Consider the following 5,000-nt stretch of genomic DNA (forward strand, 5'->3'; position numbering starts at 1 on the left):
CCTGTCCGTATACATGCTGAAAGACTCTGCTCACAATCACACGTCAGCCAGACACTCTTATCACGCACTACTCTCTGCCTGTAACAGGCACGCAGACGATATGTAAGCACCAGCATGGAACAACACCCAGTGCATCCTCTCTGCCACATTAGACAATCCACACTATCATAACCAGACCGGGAGGTCCACTCGGAAAACAGAATATCCCACCCTTCCGACAACCACCATTGCTCAGCTAAGCCACCAACACCCACACATGTCCCACACAGGGGTGCACCCAACATCACAATACTGCCTCCTGTCACACCACACAAACAATGGCAGGAATGAAAGACACAGGTCTGCCACAAGCATGGAATCAGAGCGCCGCCTGTTATGAGCCAAAGGTGCACCCTGACGTGGCAAATCAGATGATGCCGCAGTCATTTACTTACGATAATCACAATCAACAAACTGCCGCCCCCCCCCCCCCAAAACACCTTTCCTTACAACAATGTGTACCTTAACCTAACCCATATTGTGCCTTAACCTAACCCATATTGTGCCTTAACCTAACCCATATTGTGCCTTAACCTAACCCATATTGTGCCTTAACCTAACCCATATTGTGCCTTAACCTCACCCGTATTGTGCCTTAACCTAACCCGTATTGTGCCTTAACCTAACCCGTATTGTGCCTTAACCTAACCCGTATTGTGCCTTAACCTAACCCGTATTGTGCCTTAACCTAACCCGTATTGTGCCTTAACCTAACCCGTATTGTGCCTTAACCTAACCCGTATTGTGCCTTAACCTAACCCGTATTGTGCCTTAACCTAACCCGTATTGTGCCTTAACCTAACCCGTATTGTGCCTTAACCTAACCCGTATTGTGCCTTAACCTAACCCGTATTGTGCCTTAACCTAACCCGTATTGTGCCTTAACCTAACCCGTATTGTGCCTTAACCTAACCCGTATTGTGCCTTAACCTAACCCGTATTCTGCCTTAACCTAACCCGTGTTGTGCCTTAACCTAACCCGTGTTGTGCCTTAACCTAACCTGTGTTGTGCCTTAACCTAACCCGTGTTGTGCCTTAACCTAACCCGTGTTGTGCCTTAACCTAACCTATGTTGCGCCTTAACCTACCCTATATTGTACCTTAACCTAACCTATATTGTACCTTAACCTAACCTATGTTGCGCCTTAACCTAACCTATGTTGCGCCTTAACCTAACCTATGTTGCGCCTTAACCTAACCTATGTTGCGCCTTAACCTAACCTATGTTGCGCCTTAACCTAACCTATGTTGCGCCTTAACCTAACCTATGTTGCGCCTTAACCTAACCTATGTTGCGCCTTAACCTAACCTATGTTGCGCCTTAACCTAACCTATGTTGCGCCTTAACCCAACACACGTTGCGCCTTAACCCAACACACGTTGCGCCTTAACCCAACACACGTTGCGCCTTAACCCAACACACGTTGCGCCTTAACCCAACACACGTTGCGCCTTAACCCAACACACGTTGCGCCTTAACCCAACACACGTTGCGCCTTAACCCAACACACGTTGCGCCTTAACCCAACACACGTTGCGCCTTAACCCAACACACGTTGCGCCTTAACCCAACACACGTTGCGCCTTAACCCAACACACGTTGCGCCTTAACCCAACACACGTTGGGCCTTAACCCAACACACGTTGGGCCTTAACCCAACACACGTTGGGCCTTAACCCAACACACGTTGGGCCTTAACCCAACACACGTTGGGCCTTAACCCAACACACGTTGGGCCTTAACCCAACACACGTTGGGCCTTAACCCAACACACGTTGGGCCTTAACCCAACACACGTTGGGCCTTAACCCAACACACGTTGGGCCTTAACCTGCTCTGTAATTGTCATACGACGCGTTAAATTAGTGTAGTGTTGCCTAACTGCAACCCCCACAATATAGTTTGCTACTCGCACTGCCCGGTCCCCAGAGTATCGCTTCATGTTAAACACCTTGCAGCTATACACTGTAATGCGGATGGCAGCAGGACGTACATGCTCAATGCCCTTCGCAGTTGTTCATTGGCATTCGCATGGCGAAGCACAGCCTACGTTGTGGTACGGCTTGTGTCAACTGTCCGCTGATGTTGTACGTCCAAATCACACACTGTACTGCACATTGGTCCTCATGTACTGAATGATACATCGTGGTACATGTGTGACCGTACCACGACTGCGCCAACAACGGCGAACCATACGGTCCAAATATTGTGCACTCAGCTACATGTCGTCTCCCTATAAGAGCTGGATTGCAGTATGGTATGCCGTGGATGGCGATCGGCATGAGCCGTCTGTTGATGTAGTGGCGCGTGTTGTCAGACGTAGTCGTCTCTTCTCACACACCGTGATAGCATGGTGCACTGCGTTCCACATCTGCGACATGCGACAGAGGCCGGTTGACAGTCGTTCGCGCAATGGACATCGCATACGTACGGGGGCCACCTTCCACGTGTTCGCGAAGCGTGCACATGTTGTTGCGTGTATGTGGGCAGACATAGTGTGTCGTGACACCTGACACAGGCATGCAACAATCGTTGAATTTGCAAATGGCGATGGACGTCTACGTTTGCTGGTGACGTTACGCAAATGAAGAACTGGTAAACCGTTGTGGTGCGGTTGTTCTCGCTAGAGGTGAATCAGTGATGGCGACGATCGGTTGAGCTACCAACCGGTTGTTTCAGCGATACCCACCATGCCCACGAACGTGAATGGCATGTGGGTGTGAAGCGATACGCGGCGGTGGCTGGGTGGGACCGTCCCCGGCCGGTGAGGGGGGGCCTCCCGGCGTGCTGGCCGCGCGGTGCGTGGGCGCACGCGCTACAGCCGGCTGGTGGGGGCGGCCAGTGGCAGGCGCGCCGGCCGACGGAGGCGGCAGGCGGCGTAGCTGCGCGCCGGCGCACCCTGCACGCGGCGCCGTGCGGCCAAAGTAGGTCCTCGCGGGCCCGGTGCGAAGCGCGGTGGACATCTGCAGTGTGCTGGTCCGATTGAGGACTGTGTGCGCTGAGGATGCGCCGCCGCCCGGCGCTCGGCGCCGCGACGCCGTCTGCTGCTCGGTCGCCTCTGCGGTTCTCGCAGGTGGATTGTATCGCAGCTGTGCGGACGTGTTGGCGCGTGCGCTGTGCTGGGAGAGTTCGCTTCGGCACCCAAGTGGGGCTTTTGTCCTTCTGTGGCGCTGGCGTTGGAGCTGCCGGCCACCGTAGGTGGCGCGTGTTGTCTCCCGCCGGCAATGCCACGACAGCACGCTCCCGGGCCTCTGTCGGCAGCGGCAAGCTCAGTTGGGAGCACGGGTGGTCGCACCTAAAGCGTCTACTCGCCAAACTCCGGGCGATTGCGCCTCTCTCGAACCCGACCAAGTACTTAGGACGGCGCTGCGCGCCGCCGGGACCTGAGAGGGTTTCGAGGTGTATTGTGCAGGGGAGCTCAGCCTCCTCCTGTTTGCAGAATAATTGAGCGGACGCTTGCGTGTTCGCGCGGGCCCCCGGGACACACTCCCGGGCGGCCGGCTGCTCAGCTCTAGTTGACGCAGCTCCCTGGTTGATCCTGCCAGTAGTCATATGCTTGTCTCAAAGATTAAGCCATGCATGTCTCAGTACAAGCCGCATTAAGGTGAAACCGCGAATGGCTCATTAAATCAGTTATGGTTCCTTAGATCGTACCCACGTTACTTGGATAACTGTGGTAATTCTAGAGCTAATACATGCAAACAGAGTCCCGACCAGAGATGGAAGGGACGCTTTTATTAGATCAAAACCAATCGGTCGGCTCGTCCGGTCCATTTGCCTTGGTGACTCTGAATAACTTTGGGCTGATCGCACGGTCCTCGTACCGGCGACGCATCTTTCAAATGTCTGCCTTATCAACTGTCGATGGTAGGTTCTGCGCCTACCATGGTTGTAACGGGTAACGGGGAATCAGGGTTCGATTCCGGAGAGGGAGCCTGAGAAACGGCTACCACATCCAAGGAAGGCAGCAGGCGCGCAAATTACCCACTCCCGGCACGGGGAGGTAGTGACGAAAAATAACGATACGGGACTCATCCGAGGCCCCGTAATCGGAATGAGTACACTTTAAATCCTTTAACGAGTATCTATTGGAGGGCAAGTCTGGTGCCAGCAGCCGCGGTAATTCCAGCTCCAATAGCGTATATTAAAGTTGTTGCGGTTAAAAAGCTCGTAGTTGGATTTGTGTCCCACGCTGTTGGTTCACCGCCCGTCGGTGTTTAACTGGCATGTATCGTGGGACGTCCTGCCGGTGGGGCGAGCTGAAGGCGTGCGACGCGCCTCGTGCGTGCTCGTGCGTCCCGAGGCGGACCCCGTTGCAATCCTACCAGGGTGCTCTTGAGTGAGTGTCTCGGTGGGCCGGCACGTTTACTTTGAACAAATTAGAGTGCTTAAAGCAGGCAAGCCCGCCTGAATACTGTGTGCATGGAATAATGGAATAGGACCTCGGTTCTATTTTGTTGGTTTTCGGAACCCGAGGTAATGATTAATAGGGACAGGCGGGGGCATTCGTATTGCGACGTTAGAGGTGAAATTCTTGGATCGTCGCAAGACGAACAGAAGCGAAAGCATTTGCCAAGTATGTTTTCATTAATCAAGAACGAAAGTTAGAGGTTCGAAGGCGATCAGATACCGCCCTAGTTCTAACCATAAACGATGCCAGCCAGCGATCCGCCGCAGTTCCTCCGATGACTCGGCGGGCAGCCTCCGGGAAACCAAAGCTTTTGGGTTCCGGGGGAAGTATGGTTGCAAAGCTGAAACTTAAAGGAATTGACGGAAGGGCACCACCAGGAGTGGAGCCTGCGGCTTAATTTGACTCAACACGGGAAACCTCACCAGGCCCGGACACCGGAAGGATTGACAGATTGATAGCTCTTTCTTGATTCGGTGGGTGGTGGTGCATGGCCGTTCTTAGTTGGTGGAGCGATTTGTCTGGTTAATTCCGATAACGAACGAGACTCTA

General features: G+C 53.5%; 1 non-coding gene across 1 annotated transcript in view; it reads left to right on the forward strand.

Moving 5' to 3' along the window:
• Positions 1-3,565: 3,565 nt before the first annotated feature.
• LOC126443097 (small subunit ribosomal RNA) overlaps positions 3,566-5,000 on the forward strand; it is a 1,910-nt gene continuing 475 nt past the window's right edge. The window contains exon 1 of the ribosomal RNA XR_007581822.1: positions 3,566-5,000. This exon is cut by the window's right edge and continues 475 nt beyond it. This is a non-coding gene — a ribosomal RNA (small subunit ribosomal RNA).

Source organism: Schistocerca serialis, unplaced genomic scaffold, assembly GCF_023864345.2.
Source record: "Schistocerca serialis cubense isolate TAMUIC-IGC-003099 unplaced genomic scaffold, iqSchSeri2.2 HiC_scaffold_1424, whole genome shotgun sequence".
NCBI lineage: Eukaryota > Metazoa > Arthropoda > Insecta > Orthoptera > Acrididae > Schistocerca > Schistocerca serialis.